The following is a 19,361-nucleotide window of genomic DNA, read 5'->3' as shown; positions in this document are numbered from 1 at the left end:
AGTGTTTAGAAATATGCATAACATTAAATTTACATAATTTACATACATATACATATACATACATATAAGTATAGGTATAATGCCAAATTTAATATAAATTAAACTTCCACTTACTTACAGGTGATTAGACAGGTAGAAATGACTTGAAGGTATAATTGATTGTTTCAACTTTAGTTGGCAACTGTTATGATGAGTTTCAAATTTCGATTTTTTGCAACTTAAATCAATAGTTTCTTAGTTGCAACAAACATGATTATGTATAAGGTGTGTATAAAGCATTCCAAATTTCTATACAGTTTTAATTTATCAACTAACTAATAAATATTGTTTTTTGACAACAGGTGTAAATTGGTAATTGATAGTAGGTTTGAATTTTCGAGATTTGGCCCTTAAATTCTCAGTTTTGTTTTTTTTACGTACATTATAGGTATTGAAAATTGGCTTTAAAAAGCAATTTAACACATTTGAAAGCAATTTAACACCTGTTGTCGAGAACGTAGAAATAGGAGTTTGAATGTAAATACAAAAAAAAAAATAATTAGCCGTATACATAAATTTTTAATTTCTATAAGCATATACGTAATGTTCACACAAAAATAGTGTTACATTTAAAAAAAACGTAAATGAACAAAAAAGTGAAACATTTATGAATAAAACTTTTTTATATAAGATTTCTTGTTTTTAACAAAGTTTGTTACATTATTTTTATTTTATAACATTAACGGATTACATATATTACATATTTGTATTTTATTTTTCAATTTCCTTTTTATAAATACCCATGTTTGCAAGAATTTTTTAATACTTAAGTTTATGTACAACTTAAATGCATGTGTTGCACATTTGACATTATAAATATAAAAAAAAATTTGTTCAACCTTTTTAAATTTTCATTCAAAATAAATTTAAAATAAAAAAAGAATAAACACGTTTATACTTTTAGATAGTGGTCTGGATTATTGTTTTGGAATTTCTTTATTAAAGCGATTTATTAAATTCGACTCTTAGTTATGCTGTTTATACGATTTAATCTAAATTTAATGAAAATCAAATATGCAAACTCTGATTGAGTCCGAAGGTAAATAATAGAAATTTTTCTATTCTCATCAGACTTAGGGCTTTTTCGATAATTCAGTTCTGTACTGAAAGATCTAACTTAGGTTTGTAAAAGCTTTTTACGCATACTTACAAACTTCTACAATCTGAATGACATATCTTTGCATGTCTGAAATGTCTATAATTTTTTTTAACAAGCTTTTTTTTTGTTGTTTGCAAATTGTCAATTTTATAAAAATAAAAAAAGAAAGATGTCTGAAGAACAAAAAAAAATTCTAAGCAAATATGTTACAGATCAGAAATTGATCTACTTAATGAAAAAATTGAAAAAAGTAATATACGTTTTTATCTGGAAAATAAAAGAAGAAGAAAGCATTTGTTACTAACATACATAAAAAAAACCGAAAACAACCTTGTACCTAAGGTACCCAATTACTTAGAAACAATCAATTTGATGCCGGATACCATATTTTTTCAACATTTCAGGATGGAGCGCGATTGTTTTGTAGTAAGTTTGTTTTGTAGTAAATTTTTTTTTTCTAGCTCTCTATGAAAGAAAAACATAAATTATTAAATGTACAAAACAAAAATTGCATAAATTTACTCCATTAATTCTTCAATATCCGACATTTTTCTATTTTACTAATTTTTACTTTTATTGCAGTATTAAAAAAAAATCTTTAAAATTGCCTAAAAACTTAAAGCTCAATCGTATTTTCGAACGAGCTTTTTTTGCACGAGAACATTATCGAACATGCTACTTTTACAGATTTTGCAGATTCGATTTATCAAACGTGCTTTACATTCAGAACTAAGTTAGAACTGAATTATCGAAAAAGTCCTTACTGTCAGATTTTTTAAAAGTAAAAGGGCGACAATTCATTTTTCAATTAATTGGAAGTTTGGAGCAGTGATTAGCTGATTTTTATTTTGGCTACCTCTTCTCTTCCGTAGCAAAATTAAAATCAGCTAATAAAATATTTTTTTATCGCACAATACTATGCGATAGGCGTATTTATTCTTAACATTACATTCGGTGATTTTTTTCCTCTCCATATGCCAATATCCCAATACAAAAAATAATACAATGAGATCTGCACATTTAGTGCACAGTACTCGTAAATTAATTGTAAACCTCAAAAACATCTCAAAAAATATTATTTAAATTTAGCTATTTTTTTGGGTTTTTTCATAAACTTTGTAAAACATAAAATTACTTATGTATACAATTGAAATAATTTTTCCATAAAAAGATCGGCATTATCATAACTAAAAAAAAAAAACAAGAAATTTGGTGAGAAACGAAACTTGATATGCAAAAAACAATAATACTAATTCAATATTGAATTTCTAGGTTCATAAAAGTAATAGTTATGTAAAATATTTTTATTTTTTGATTTTTCTATTCATTTAAAATATTTTATTAGAAAAATATAATAATACTTATATACGAGTATTATATAGCAAGTGGAATGCAAGGTGGTTTTTTTTATTTTTAAAAATTTTTAAATACTTATCTTATGTGTATAAAACAAATACATATGTATGTTAGTATATGTGCGCTCATATAACAACTATAAATAATGTAAAAATTTTAAAATTTTATTAACTTATTCGTTCGTTTACTACAACTATTAATTTGTTATTGATACTTTTTTCTCATTTTTTTTGGTTTAAGCAAGAATTGAATTACGTTTTTACTAATAAAATAAAAATTAAAGTTTTGCTTTAATTGAATATTATTTGATTATACATGTATGTACATAATATTCAATTGAATTGTATGTGTTTTGAATTTTAAAAAATTATTAAATTACCTTAATTAAATAAAATTTGAAAATTAAAATTAAAGTCTTATTTTGCATTCTTTTGGAAAGGGAAGAATAAATTCTTTTTAAACAAGATTTTTATTCAAGACATTATTTAGATAATTATTTGAAGGGAGATTTAATCAAATTTGTTAAAAAATTAGAATTTAAAAAGAATATTTTTTTTTTGTATTGATTATAACTTTTTTATTGTAATTAACGTTTATAAATAAATAAATAAAATCCACATGCAGGATTTACTATTATTTTTTAGATAATAAAAACACTTAAAACCTAGCACAACACAAAATATTTTAAAAGAGCTTCTAATGTTGAAATAACTCTAAATTTTTAATAAATTTCAATATTAAGTTACTGTTTTTTCTTTCACTTTTTTTAAAACACTTAAAAATTTTTAAATAAAAATTTATGAATGGAAAGTTTATAAAGGTCAAATCTTAATGCTACAATATTTTGTTCATTCATTCATTAATTCTCAAACAAAAAAAAAAGCGTAGGAATAAATTTTAATTTCATCAAAATTATGTAGATGCAAGGTCTTTTAGCGCTGAAGAAAACTTAAACCAAATTACGTTAAAAGAAATAAAGTTGGATCAAACAATGATTTGTAAAAAAAAAACACTTTTCTTATGAAAAAGTAAAAAATACTGCTTTTAATAACAGTCTACGACATTATTTTAATTATTTTTATTAATTTATATAAACATATCGATTTGCTGCATACATGAGCCAACATAAAAATAAAATTGAAAGAAACGTCAGCTACGTCAGCATAATGGTTTAATTGAACGTCTAAGTTAGTGGGTTAAGATAAATAACTACGCATTTACCGTTAGCTTTCTGCTTTTATAGAAATTTGGAAAAGCTTATAGTTTTGGTAATATATGGCGGAAAAAAAGTGGCTTAAAAAAAGTATATAAAATTCTAATATGCTACCAAGCTCATATTTTCTTTTTTCAAAAACCAATAAAATTCACTAATTGACACAGCATTCTTTAAAATTTTTTTATGTTTAAAAAAAAATTGTTTTCTCTGTTCCTTTTTACATTTTTCTGTTATTGTTTTTCTCTTCCTTTCTTTCTGATTTTCGTAAGTTCATTGTCCACTAAAAGAAAGTTTACTACCCTTGTAAAAAATTTTTTGGGGTACAATGAGAATATATATACATACATACAATGTATATCAAGTTATAGTGTGACTTAAATTTTCATCATTTAAAATATACTACCTACACTTACTATGTATGAAAAAGCATTGTCATAGTAAAGAATAGTTTCGACCAAAAAATAATAAAAAGAAGAATAATAACATATTTTATTTGTACGGGAGATGATTTTTATGAATGAATGAATTTATGTAGATACATACATAAAAACATATATAAACATACATAGGTATGTAGTTTGTTAAAAATGTTTGAATAAATTAATTATTTATGATAGTACTGGTAGGTATACAATAATTATATATGATTATATAATTAAACGTCAAAAATCATTTACGTTTATCTACATCGTATGCACATATATGTACGTACTTACGAACCATCATTTATTACAAAGATCTTGAACATTATATTTTTGTGAGTTCAGATGTACGGAAATTGTTCACTTTTAAAATTGGAAATATGAAATAATTTTTTAATACAATTTTGAGGAAGTTTTTTTTTTTTGGTTTTTTTTAGGCACACAACAAACAATGATTATAAAAATATTATAAAAGTATATGCATACACACATATGTACTGTATAAGTATTAGTTTATTCTTGTATGTATACAGCACAAACATATACAAATATGAATTAAATAAAATATAAAAAATTTATTTTAATATAACAGTATGGTCTTAATTTAACCAGCCTTATTATTATGATTTTATTTTAAATATGTTTAAGCATATTCAATATAGTAGCTAAGTTATACTTATGTATGTATGTATGGTTATTGAAAAAATTATCATGGTAATTTGTGTACCTAATGATAAAACTATAGAAAAAAAAAGATTATTTTATCTGTTATTGTGTTTGTTTAAAATTGAAATATTTGAGATGCAATTATATACAAATTTCAATTTATTAATTTTAAATATTACAATTAAAATTGATTTAAGTTTATGGGTCATAACAAAAACAATTATTTTACAAATATATTACAGAGATTAACATAAACACAATACAGTTCTCCCCGGTTAATTGAACCGAGAAAAGTTGCACACTTTTTGTATCAATTAAGCGGGTAAATCAATTAAAAAAATCCCGTTTAATTGAACAATTGGTGCAATAAAACGAATTTTTTTAACTGAATCGTTTACGCATGAAAACGAATACTCGCTATTGAAGATCAGGCGCAAAAACGAATTTGATCCTGCTACTGCATAAAATTAATAAAAACAATAGGAAGCATATCCTATTACATATACTTATCAAAATATCCTAGGTAAAAAGCTATATTTAAAATAGGGGATACACTAATGAAATACTAAAACTCAAATTTTTTTTTATTTCAAAATTTAAAAACTTAAATTTTTCTTTATTTTAAATCCATCTAAGTAATGTAACTATGAATTCAAATTCAAAATATTTAAATCATAATATTTTTATATCACATAACATAACAAAAATTAAAAATAAATATTTCATATTACAAAGAAAACAAAATATTTCATACGTTATATCTAATTTTTCAATAAATTTACTATTGCTAGTTTAACAACAACAAATAGAATAATAAAAAATTAAACCTATTTAAAAAAATTTGTAATTTTCGTTTGGTTATGTTTGTAATGATTCTTAATAATAAAGGTTTCCATTTCATCTAAGTTTTCAATAAATTTATTTTGTGGGATAAAAAATTTCCGTACAATGTTTATGCCGTTATCAGGTCAATAAACAGGGGAATTTTTCACAGTTTTTATAAGGTAATACCAAAAAAAGAGATTCATTTAAGCGAGTTGTTCAATTAAACGGGACTCAATTAAACGATGTTATTCATGTATATTTTAATAGGGATTTAAAGTTGCCTTAGTTTTTCGTTCAATAAAAGGGGAAAATCAATTAAGCGTGGTGCATTTAACCGGGGAGAACTGTACTGAAAAACAATAACTGCGAAACGCAATGCTTCAAAAACATAAAGTGAAGTGATGAACATGAAATGTCTTTTTAACTATTCTATAAAGTTAAAACAGTTCATATGACAGTAATAAATTAACTATATTATTGCTGCAAATTTACCAATGTTTATGAACAAATTACGTTAGCAACATTTGTTTATGAATACAAAGATAGCGCAGTTTTCAACTATTATATCGTAATATACTATTTTTGTGAAAAGAGCTATTATAAAAACAATCCACTGGTTGCATTTACTTCTTTTTCTTTATATCAAGTCCTCTAGTTACTAGAAACTATCTATCAAGAATTATATAACCAAGAACCTACATATGTTTTTAAAATATAGAAATTTTGTAATATGTTATGTAGAGCTTTTGAAAGCAAAAAAAAAATTCTATTATCAAATAAATTATTATTATTATGAAATGTTTAGAATATTGAGATTCAACTCTATAGGTATTTGATTTTTGCTTAATTTGTCAAATTATCAAATAAAATTTTTTCGAAAAATATTTAATTTAAAAATATATAATTTTTGTTTTAAAATTTCGGGCCCCATTTATATAATAATGTAGAGGAATTAAGAAAAACACCTTTTTTTTAAATATGTATAAATATAAATGTACGTAACGTATGTATGGATGTATGTATCTGTTTTATTTAATTTAACACACGTGTTACTTATTTAACATTTTCTTTGGCATTTATGCAATATAAAATATGTAAGTACGTAAAAGAAATCAATTGCTATAGGAAAAATAAAATAAAAAAAAATAAATAAACGATAAAAGAAAATCATGCCACAAGTTTTTATCTAGCTAGGAAAAAAAAATTATGTTAGGTATAGAAAAAAAAATCAACATTTTTTTTTCCTGAGATTCTCCGTCAAGGTCGTTCACTACAACAATTTTTAATTTTTTTCTCTTTTTTTTTTTCTTTGATTATATTATGTTTATATGCTTTATATTTTTCACTTTATAACATATACTTACTACATATATATTTATATATATTAATAAATACACATACACATCTAAATTTTATAAAAATTTTTTAAATATTTCCATAAGTATAAAATAAAATTAAAAAGTAAAAACTTTTTCTTATTTAATTTGTCATTTTTCTAATATTTTTTATATTTAAATTTCGTTTCTTTTTTTTCCCTTTTCATTTATTATTTTTATTAATTATGTATGTTTTTTATTTAAATTTTCAATATATAAAAAGTATGTATGTATATTGAGTACCTATACTAACGCATAATTGGTTGTACAAATTAGATATGTATCTACATAAATATATGTAAATATGTAGGAGCGTGTATTTCAATAATAATTAAATTAATTAAAATTAATCAATAATTAATTTTAGAAGTATGTGCAGATACGATTGCGATAGCAACGAAGGTTTTTACGATATATTTGTAATTGTTATGAAATTAATAAAAATTATATTAATATTTTAGAAATACTTAAATAAATAATTTTTATAATTGAATAGAGCATGCACAAAATAAAACTGCACGTCTCTCATTAAACCGGAATTTTATTCGTAAAATTTTTTTAGCTGGTTGGTTAACAAAGAGCAACAGAAAGGAAAGAAAAGGTTAAAAACATTTTTCGTAAATTACAAATGAAAAGTATTTGGATATTTGTTTCGATTGTTCTCCGCTCAAAAAACAATTTTTCTTGTGTTATTTTTAAATTCATGACAGATTTCTTGTTCTCTTTTTTTATTTAAAGGTTAGTATGCCATATATTACGGTTGGAAATTTTTTTATATATTATTCAGCATATTATAATATGTACATATTTAAATTATATGTACAATCTTAAATTTTATATTTTAATATGTACATACAGTAGCTGTTAATAAATACGGGTATATATGCACATGGGAACGTTATATAAATATATATGTATATGGTATCCACAAACTTATAAATCTAGAATAATTATACTTATATTAAAAAGAAATATTTATACATGCAAAAAAAAAAATATCAAATAAAATTGAAAAAAACCATAGCCACAATTATAATTCACAAAGAGTAAAAACAAATACTATGGCAAATATCTATGATAATATTATAATAAGAATAAAGCTAAGTGTATATAGAATATATCGATAGAATATCAAAACTATATTCCACAATAATTTTAGGACTTATAATATTTATTAGTCATATTTGCTTATTTTATGAATATATGTATTTGTATTTCGTATGCATATATATTTACTATATTAAAAAGTTAAAGTCAAACCTAAAAATCTACCTACGTTTGTATTTAGATAGGCAAAGCGAATAGTGTAATACTCGTATATTAATACTATGTATTTTTGCTACTATTTATATAATATTTTAAGTGTTGCTGATATCCAACTCATATATACATAAATCAATATGAGGAAAACTAAAAATATTTTTTTCTCTAAAAAGCAACATAAATTGAATGAATAAGATAGTAATAATAATATAGGTAAATACATTAACTACATATATTTATGATAAATAATATATAAAAATGTAAGTATGCATAGGTATGTAGATAAAAATCTAAGTATGCATAGATATGTAAAAAAAATCAAATGCATATGATAGAAATTACTAGAAATCATAATTTTTGATTGATTGTAAAAATCTACAAAAATTTTTCTTATTACAATAATTTCATTTGGATTAAGAAACTATAATTTTAAGTCCCTGGATTGTGTTGAATGTAAGGAAAGCTCATTACACTTTTTACAAAATATTAAATTATTAGACTTTAATTATTCGATGTCCTTCTAACTGACATGTCCTTCTAACTGATCGAAGAATTCAAGCGAAGAAAAAAATAAATTCCTTTCTCCCTTTCCTCCCTTTAAAAGCAATACTTTTCGAACATATTGCATACTTTTGGGAAAAGAGCAAAAAATAAAAGAAATGTCAATACAATATGGTCACATTCAATAGGTAATTAGTTGAGATGATATAAATATATAATAAAATTAAAATTTTACTAATTTTAAGAAGCGCTAACTCTGAAAGTAAAATTTTAGAAAAAGAAAGAAAACTTATTAAAGTAATTTTTTTTTTAATTGGTGTGAAAAGAAAACTTCCTTTTATTCGGAATAAAATACTTTTATTTTTCGCTAATATATTTCGCGAAAAATAAAAGTATTTTATTCCGAATAAAAGGAAGTTTTCTTTTCACACCAATTAAAAAAAAAAATTATATTTCGGAAAAATTATCAACCATTGAAAAAAAAAATTTTTGAATTATTAAAGTAAATATTTAAATATCAATTTTCATTTTGCAATTTTAAGTGCCTGTGCCGTTCGAAGAAGAAGAAGGAAGTCACTTTTCTTTCTTTTTGCAGAATTTAAATTTTTTTCGCGTTTTTCGAAGTAGAGAAAGAAATATTTACTTCTAGAACAAAGAAATAAAACACGGACCAACAAAGTAAAACTGAAAAATTACCTTAAAAGTTCTAAAAACGAAATTAGTTGTTTCATTAGTTATGTTCGTCTGATTTTTTTCATTTTAAATATCTTTGTTTTTTCATATTTTGTATTTTTCTTTTAATGTACTTCATTCATACAGTCATGTTCTGCTTGATGTATCACATGACAATAATACTCGTATATATGAATCACTTCTTTCTTTTCTTTTTATTTTATTGGTGGCAGACGTCATTTGTTGTAGTGATGGCAAATGTTAAAATCATTGTATTTCTTATTTCTGTAGGTTTTTCTTATGCAATAATTTTAAATTATGAAAATAATAATTATTAACATAAATAATAATTATTAACATAAATACAGCATTAGCAACAATTGAATAGTAATTTTAAAAAAAGTTTTTAGTATTCAATATAGTTTGCTACTATATTAAAAGTAATGAGTATGTTGCTTCTGAGTTTAAACAATAAGTAAACACTACTTTTGAAAATCAAATCACTTTAAAATGTTGACTAACTGTCAGTAAAATTTTTTGTTTGAGGATCGCACTTATTTAGTGTATAAATATACAAAAGTGTTCATGTAGTCTTACAATAAATCAATAAAAGATACACCCAAATCCAAAAGTTATGAATTATAAAACAAAAATGTTTTCATCATTTGCATGTTTGACATGGCTTGATAAGGAAATGTTTCTTATCAGTCCAGTGACATGATTGAGCAAAATATGAATAGTATATTGTAAAAATTGCAGAGTTTGTGTATGTAAATGTAAATCAGATTTCATTAAAACAAATTTTCTTTTTCTCATTCCCTTTCTAATAATACCAGTTTCAAGAAATGTCAAACTGGTTAACTTTTGCATTTTAAAATTTCTTTGAACGCATCTTTATAGTCCGAAAATCGTTTTTTCAAGTAGAGATCTGAGGTATAGATATTTATTGAAGCTAGACTTACTGAATTTTGACAAATGCCTCGTAGGATCTATATTTAAATTGGGTTTAGAGTAATCAGAGATTATTTCTCCAAGAACTGAATTATTGCTCCAAGAATTTATAACAAACAAGAACAAGACTGTATTTTGCATAAACGAATTTGCTTATAAGGTCATTATTTCAAGAAAATTTCCATGTGGTCTCTAAAGTATTTTGTGCGGTCCGACCACGCCGCTTCTTGTATTTGTATACCCTTTAAATATTCAATTGTTTTCACGTAAAAAACAAATGCAAATATAGTCTAGTTTAAATTAAATTTATTTAACAATGAATTTGAAGTTGTCTCTGTTAATTATTTTCATCTCATTGAATTGATTTTTTGATTTATTAATATAATTTTATTGATTTTTATATGTATTTATGTATGTATGCATAAAAAAAAATATTGACTCAAAATAAAAAATTTAATTTGGAATAAATAAAAACTGAATTTAAAATAACAAAAATGGAATTTGCACAGCAATAACTGTAACTAAGCTGTTCTTGCAGTAACCTTAAAAAATAATTTAATTATATCATCAAACTCATTTAAATTACTATATTCAAAATTAACGATTTACATCGTGGAACACGAGGAAAACGTTCGCTTAGATACCGTAAAGTTGACAAGATCATTTAAAATTTGTTCATCTTTAATTTAATTTGTTCATTTTTAATTAGGATACATAAAAATGTTTTTTATTAAAATATGATTCACAAGTCTTTAAGTAGCATATTTTTAGTGAACGAGAATGAAAAAAATATATAAATAAGTAATTGCTCAAATCTTGGGATTTGATTATTTTTTAAACTTAAAAGAATTTTGCAAAAAAAATTTATATTTAAAAGACAGTTATACGAGGGTTTACAAGTTTACTAATCTAAAATTTCTAAAGATATTATTGTTTTCTAAAATTAAAATTAAAATTTTTGCATACGTTCAAATTAGTTCTGAGAGCAGTTTTACGTTTTACATTTTACATTCTTGAAATTTCGGTAAATACAATTAGACAATATGTGGTTGTACTCGTAATGGTAATGTTAATGTTATAACACAATATTACACAAATATGCATACATATAATGCATGTTACTAATACTGTATTTATGTAAATAACTAAATTTATAATTTTATTTTTTTTCTTTAATATTTTTATAGTTCTATATATTTGATACTTTAACAATACCGAATACATAAATAAACTCAAATCGAAATTAAATCATTATCAAAGAATTTCATTTAAGAATAATAACAATAATAAAAGAAATAAAAGCACAAAACTTTAAGAATTAAATAAAAAATAATTAAATTAATAACAAAAAAAAAAACAAAAGTAACAGAGCAAAAATAATTAATTTGTTCAGTATTTTATTTCTAAGTGTACGTTGACGTACATTCAAATTTACCCTTTATTGACTTAAAATTTTTATTGTTTGAAATATTTTAGATTGAGAATTTTAGATTTAGGTTTTACAATAAGAAAATTAGTACATTACACTATTTTACAATAGTAAATTTGGCTTTACATTATTTCGTTCTGTTTACATTCATAAAAAAAATAGGTAGCAACGGAGTTAGTTTTATCAATATAAAGTATTTTTAAGATGAACTAATCTATTTGTTGTATGTTGTAAAATTTCAACATAAGATAAGGAGACTAACGCAATAAACAAAAACATCGATCTACAAAAACATATTTAAAAAAAAAATTATCTTATTATTCGCAAAATTCTTTTTAAACAAGCAGATGTTGTGTTATTGCAAATTACTTCCCTGAAAGCATACAAATACGTATCTAAACATATTACAGTGGATACAATAAAATTCTGGGAAAAACAAATTTTTTCTAAAAAAATATGGAAAATAATCTATATTTCAAGATTAAAATGCACATAAACTTTTTAAATGGTACATTTTACATTGAGATAATACTCGTAGATTTCTGGATTATCTTATTTATCATACTCGTATTAGCCCAAAATATGATAAAAGTTTCTGTGTTAAGTAGTAATATAGTATAATATTGCACACACCAAATTTTTGGAAGCTTTGAGTAAAGCATGATAATTTTTTATTGGAAAATAACAGAATCGTAGGTACTAATATTAGTTTCTATTCTTAATTTCACATATGAAATTGATTTCATAAGATTACATAGGCCCTACAGTACAAGAGTCAGTTATAAATGAAACTGGACCTATTTCTCCAAAAATTTTTTTTTGCTAAGTTACTACTGAATTTCAATTGTTACAACTGCTAAGCTACTACTGAATTGGTACGAAATTTTCTTGAAAGATTTTCAGGACTACAGAGTATTGAATCTTTTCCATTTTTGCATTTTCTTATTTATTTTACACTATGTCATATTAAAATTTCTTTAGAGCATAAGAGCCAGAAAGTTTGAAATTCGAGAGCCGTATTTGTACGTATAAAAAAAATTACTAGTTAATTTATCAATAAGAACATGCATACACACACGTGTATATGCATGTATTATTAAGAAATATAAAAATATTTTTAAATGTATTTTACATATGAATAAATGTATGGCTGTATAAATGTACATACACATACTTGTAAGGATTTGTAATTTTCTCTTTTCTATGTAAATAATACAAGTATTATGATACTCGCAAAATATTTTATTTTATTAATTATATTTCTTATTGTTTTTATTTTAACTAACAAAAACAACACCGAATAAAAAAAAAGTTATACCTATGAATATAGTACCTATGTATATATTAAATTAACATGTTATAAAAATTAACTTTTTAAACTTTAATTTAAATTTTAGAAACCTTCACCTAGTCTACAACTTAAATTTGATTGTATAGGTACTGGTTTGGTTTTATATATTTTCTACAAATCGCAAAATCCATTGTGTTTTTCAGTACATATGTATGTATATACATACTATTTTATGTATATTATGTGTATAAAATTTTATTCCATCATAATATGCGTGGTTTTGTAGAGAATACTGTATAGTAAAAAAAAGATTGAAATGGTATGACTGCTTTTTTTAAACATTATTAAATAGCTACTTGTCGCGACGGCGCAAAGCCATTTTCATGAAATAATAACAAAAAAAATTTAAAATCAAATAATATAAAAAAATCAGTCAAAATTTTTGCGAATCACTGAAAAAGTAAAATGCACTTGACACAGTCACATGAATTTTTTTTATTTTCTTTTAAAAAAATTTACAAAAATGAACCGAAACGAGCGGAAAAGAACCCTTTCACATAAAATTTCTATTAAAAAAAATTTATTTGTTCGAAATCATTTTTTTTATTTCTATTCTCATAAATTTTCTTCTGACTTAAATTGGTAAATATTTCAATAAAATGCATAGATACACGTAGATAACATTAAGTTTGTATTGGCATAAGTATAGATGTAAAAATATATTTAAAATCTAGCCATACTTATGTGTATGTATTCAAAATTTAATATAGAAATTTTTTTAAATTTATATAATATAATATTGTATATTTATATTTGCATGAATTCAAAAGAGTGTACCTATAAATAATACACATATGCACATTCATCTTAACATGTGTACACTAGTATATATTATGAATAAAAGCTTAAAAAAAGCTGTCACCACACAATTAATTACGACGACTCAAAATGAATAGTCTTTTTTTCTTTATAAAAAAAAAATTAATATGAAAAATTTTAATTTTGCATACCTATACCCATTTAGTTATATGTACCTACTTAATATTTCCATATGTACAAATATGTGTGTATGCAGAATTTCATATAGGTAAAAATATAAGGTATGATATATACATACATATGTATATATGAATATCACCATATTAAAATTAAGTATTAACAAAACACTTTTTTCCAATTTTTCACATTAATAATAAAAATTATTATTAAATATTTTTCATTTAAAAATGGAATTTCACACTGAAAAAAATTTTTTTTAAGAATAAATCAAAGCTTTCGAGTAAATTTTTTTCTACTACGCATAACAAAATTAATGAAAAGAAAAAAAATAATATTCACATTTTCTGTCCTCTTACTTTTTTCTTTCTTTATTTTAAAGATTTTAATTTTATATTTATAAAATAAATTTAAAATAAATTATTTACCAAAATTTAAAAAGCCACTTTTATGAACAACATTTTATTATTTTTTGTTTCTTTTAGAAACATTTATTTAAATTTTAAAAAAATTTTTATTTTATCGGAATTTTATATTTTTACTACTGTCAAAAATGAAAATCAGAAAAGGAGTGTAAAGGTAGAGTGCACGTACATCAGTATGTAGTAGAGAGTAAAAAAAATTTATTGAATTTTACACTACGCCAAATGCATGTTATTTATTTAATACAACAAAATATAATACACAAAACATATACAAACAAAAAAATATTCAAGAAAAACTTAAAAAAATATCTCTTTTTTCAATTTTTCTCTTATATTATTTTTAATCGTATTATGTTATTTATACAAATGTACTTAATTTTCTTTTGTGTTGTTATACAAAATTTACTACACGTGAAGTATTTCAGCATAATTAATTTATAGTATGGAATAATAGAACCAAAAATAAGATTTGTAATTCAGAAATCCAAGGATAGATATCCTATCCCGATGATCAAATATACAGTCAATACAGTAAAATATCGGAGATTTGTTGACTGTGGTGACTCTGACCACTGATGAAATACGTACGACCACTGTCAAAATAAAATCAAATTTATACGCATTTTTGACAAATTAACATATTTTCGAACTTATATTAAGATTTAAAGCTACTGACTTATACTTTTGTAAAATATAAGTATAATTCAATTGATGAAAAATCACAAAAACCATCTAAAGAATATTGAGTCTGCCAGATGAAAACTAATATAAAGTGCTTGACAGAGCTGTGAAACGACCCATTTTTAGTAAATTGCAGTTTATACCGAAAACCAGAGTTTGTACAAATTAATTAAAAAAAAAAATTTCTCTTTTCTGTCTGATAAAAAATTTTAAGATATCAAAAATTTTTAATACCGAATGACGAAATTAAAAAATTGTATACAATAAATTAAAAATTTTTTTTTTTAAATTCTCTATAAAACGTTCAATATCGGTTTGACATTAATTATAAACTCCCTTCTCGACGCCGAACTAAAGTTTAGCTAAGTTAACTTAACAAAATATACTAAACTTTGTAACGAAGTTTGCTTAATATTATAAATAATATGTGTAATGTTTTTTTAATAATACTGTTTGCCGAAAAACTGCTAGGAAATTTTCAACTTAACAAAAATTCCTTCGAATTTTAATACGTTACTATTATTACATAAAATATCTATATCTGAAAAAGTTTTGATTTTCCTTTTCACAGTTTTTTCAACCGGTTGTAATATTTGGGATGTAGTTTGATATAATCATATGAATAAGGCAAGAGTTCAATTAGTAAGAATCACGTATATATGTATATGTACCTCCACGAATTTACTCAATTTTCATTTAATGGTCTTGCTCATGAAATTACATTTACTACAGTCCATGACATTTAGTATTTTACACTCCCATTTTCCAGGTGACACATCATAATTTGATTAATACTATTGTAAAGAAATATGTAATCATTTTGTTTTATTACCATATTTTCTTAAAAATCTTCTTAAAAAGATAACATTCGCAGAGCTTAAGTTAAATGATTTTCCGCAATTACACTTTATTTGGAAACGTTTTTTTTCTATTTTTTCAAATACAATCGTTACTCTCTTCTTTTTCTAAATGTCCAGACCTTTTAATTTAAGCTAAGTCATAATATTTTTTTATTTACTTAACTATTATACTTAAATATACATGTTTAGTTTCATATCAAGCTTATGAAAAAATAAGAGTAAGAACTCTTAAAATATTGTGAAAAAAATGAGTAAATTTGAAGTCTAAATTTTATTCGCAAAGAAACAAAAGTAGGTGGGTATGAATGATTTAGATTGTATTATATATTAGGTTTGCGTGGTGGCTTGATTTGCAGTACTTAAAGAATTAGCCGCATTTTGTACGACTGAAGCCAAAATTTAGGAAGGTTAAATTTTCCAGAAATTGTAAAACTCTGAGGTTTTTGCTCATGTATATTACATGAAAAACTTATGTATATTACATGCAAACATATCATTAACATTACACAATTAATATTACACCTGTTAACATAATTATGTATCTAAAAAAATCTTACGTACTACATACCTGCATATGTAGTGGTTTTTCGAGTAAAAATTGTTTACATACATATACAATTATTATTTACATGAGAAATAATTTTCCCAGTTTTTATATTATTTATTTACATCATTATTATGTATTTAGTTAAATAAAAAAAAAATTAAGTAAAAATAATAATTTTGTAAATCAACATTAAACTTAGAATTATAATTTAGCTGACTTAGCCGCGTAAATGCTAACTTGGACTTTTGCGACTAAAAACTTATGTAAAAAAAAATCTATAAAAAGTTTACTCTTGCTTTTAGCTTTAAATATTCGCTGTACAACTTAAAAGTAAAAATGTATTTGTGAGACTTGCCCAATTGAAAATTTTTAATTTCATTTTGAGAGAAAGTTGTTGCATGATGAAATAATTGATTATCTAGTATAAGCATATATGTATGTATGTACATATATACAACTATAAATGCACACATAACTCTCGTAATTTTCAAATTTGTTAAACCATTTTATTTGATTTGTTATTGAAATATGAAATTATCATTGAATTAATTTTCTAAAATCTTAATAAATTTTTCTGTAAATATGTACATGGTACAATTTTTTGGGAAAACGGAAAAAAAGTTACAATCAGCTCATTTCATTTTCTATTTACTAACCATTATTTCAGAAAAGGCGCACTTTTCTCATTTTGCTTTTAATTCTTATTTTATCTCAAAATTAAGGGTAATTCTTAAATCTTAGGAATACCATTTAACAATAATATAAATTAATATAAAGAATTTGCCTGTTATTTTATTTTATTTCATATATTAAAACATACCTAATGTGAATTTTCACTTTTGCATTGAAGAAAAATGGCTGCCATTAGCAAATTGATTGCGCCATGACGATGAAAAAATGTTTAATTCAAACGACACAAAAAATTAAGGAATGTCACTTACAAAATTCTATCTTACAATCATTTTTTAATATATTAACACCTTTTACATTTATTTATTTACCTTTTTGAACTGAAAATGTTACAAAAAAATAATATCCTGTCGCACCATTTAAAGTGTACAACTTTTTTTTAACTAATAACACCCCTCTAATTTCTAAATAACAAAAATGTAAAATTGACATTTAGATTTTATATGTTTTTTGGGTTGAAGTTATATGGGTAAATAAATTATTCACAATATACGGAATCTAAATTAACCAAACAATATAGAATAAGTTGAATAATGGTTTTATTTGGCTGAAATATAATAACAAACTAAAGACCATGGTGCATAATTTAATTTTTACTCAATTATCTTATATCAGTTGTATCCATTTTAACATGTAATTTGACGTAGTCAAAAAGTAACTCAGTAGTTTTTTAATAAAGTTATTTTAAAGCTTATCTGCCATTCTTTTATTTCATTTATTTTTCAGGAGTTAAAATGCAACTGAGTTGAAAGTTTATTTAGTAAAATTTGTTATTTTTCATATTTTGTAAACAAAATTTCGTGAGATCAAAGTTTTTCAGGGAGAAATTTTCGATTCTTTTCGAAACTAATTAAGTCGTTTCCTCATTTTATACCATGTTTTTGGATTTATTGTGAATATGTATTCTAAAATGTAATAAAATATAACCATAAGTGCTGCCACCTGTTGGATGTTTGACTTACAAAAAATGGTTTTTCAACTGCGTATTTCGTTGCTTTCCGTTTTTCATAATTTGTATAATTTTGTTCTTCATTTATTTTTAGCAAACGATTGTTTAATGAAATGCAGCATTGCGCAGATTTCTTATTTATTTAAAATTGCACTGTACTAGACAAAAATAAAAGTACTGCAAAAAAAAACGTCAATTTACAAACAATGTCCAAGCTTGAAACAAAAACATTGTTGGTTATGTTTGCAATAATGTGACATCATTTTATGTTTCCTGCAAATTCTGTTGCCCAAGTTTCTCAGAACTATAAACTAAAACAGATTTCTTTGTGCAGTACTGTAACAAAAACGGACTGCGACTACAGTTCCAGTTTAGAACTGCAAACAAACATGAATTGAACAATCGTGATATGCGTTCAGTTTAGAAAAAGATTTACTAAAGTTAAAATTTTAAAATTTAAAATAATAAATTTAATTTTAGTTCACGAGGACGATAAAAAGTGAGGTAACAAGGAGAATAAAAAATGGTGCTTGTTTATTGTCCTTTTACCTCATTTTTCTTATTTTGAATTTGGTTTATTATCTCTTTTCTTATTTAAAATTCCTGATTAAGGCACAGGTATCAAAGTGCGCCCAAAGGTAATTGCATCTAATCAATTAAACAAGTAGTATCGATCTTTTTATAAACTGAGAACTTTTAGTTGAAGCAATATTTTAAATAGTTAATTTTTGTGAATCCCATGAATTTAAAATTTGACGTTGCAAAATTGAAAATTACAAATCTGATAAGTGTTAAACTAATTTTGATCAGAACTAAATATTATAGTTAGGCAAAATCTCTCAAAAATTTTTATGTAGGAAAACATGAAATGTAAACGACCCTTTATTAAAAATGGAATTTTATTTTGCAAAAAGAATGAATCAAAAGAAGTAAAGAAAAAAAAAGGAATAAACTAGTTTTCTGTATATTGTGTTGATTTTAATTGAGGTATCCATGTACCTGTAGTAAAATTTTTATTAACTTTTTCAGACAATATGACTTGGTCCGCGGGAGAAAATTGTTTTAGGGAAACAGAAAAAGCAAAAAAAAATTTATGAAGTTAATTTT

At 23.3% G+C, this 19,361-nt stretch overlaps 1 protein-coding gene across 4 annotated transcripts in view; it reads right to left on the bottom strand.

Moving 5' to 3' along the window:
- The window catches only part of LOC129619154 (putative uncharacterized protein DDB_G0282133), a 30,111-nt gene extending 12,394 nt beyond the window's left edge, over positions 1–17,717 (bottom strand). For 2 of the 4 annotated variants that reach the window (XM_055534253.1, XM_055534250.1), the window contains exon 1: positions 17,436–17,683. The gene's annotated coding sequence lies outside the window, so the exon portion shown is untranslated. Of the gene's footprint in view, positions 1–14,530; positions 14,656–17,435 lie in introns of those variants that run through there. The other 2 variants (XM_055534251.1, XM_055534252.1) reach the window with 2 other exon arrangements.
- Between the last annotated feature and the right edge of the window lie 1,644 nt (positions 17,718–19,361).

The sequence above is a fragment of the Condylostylus longicornis genome, unplaced genomic scaffold, assembly GCF_029603195.1.
Source record: "Condylostylus longicornis isolate FDR11 unplaced genomic scaffold, ASM2960319v2 ptg000010l, whole genome shotgun sequence".
Classification (NCBI taxonomy): domain Eukaryota; kingdom Metazoa; phylum Arthropoda; class Insecta; order Diptera; family Dolichopodidae; genus Condylostylus; species Condylostylus longicornis.
Note: the sequence above shows the minus strand (reverse complement) of the source record. Positions and strands in the feature narration are given on the sequence as shown.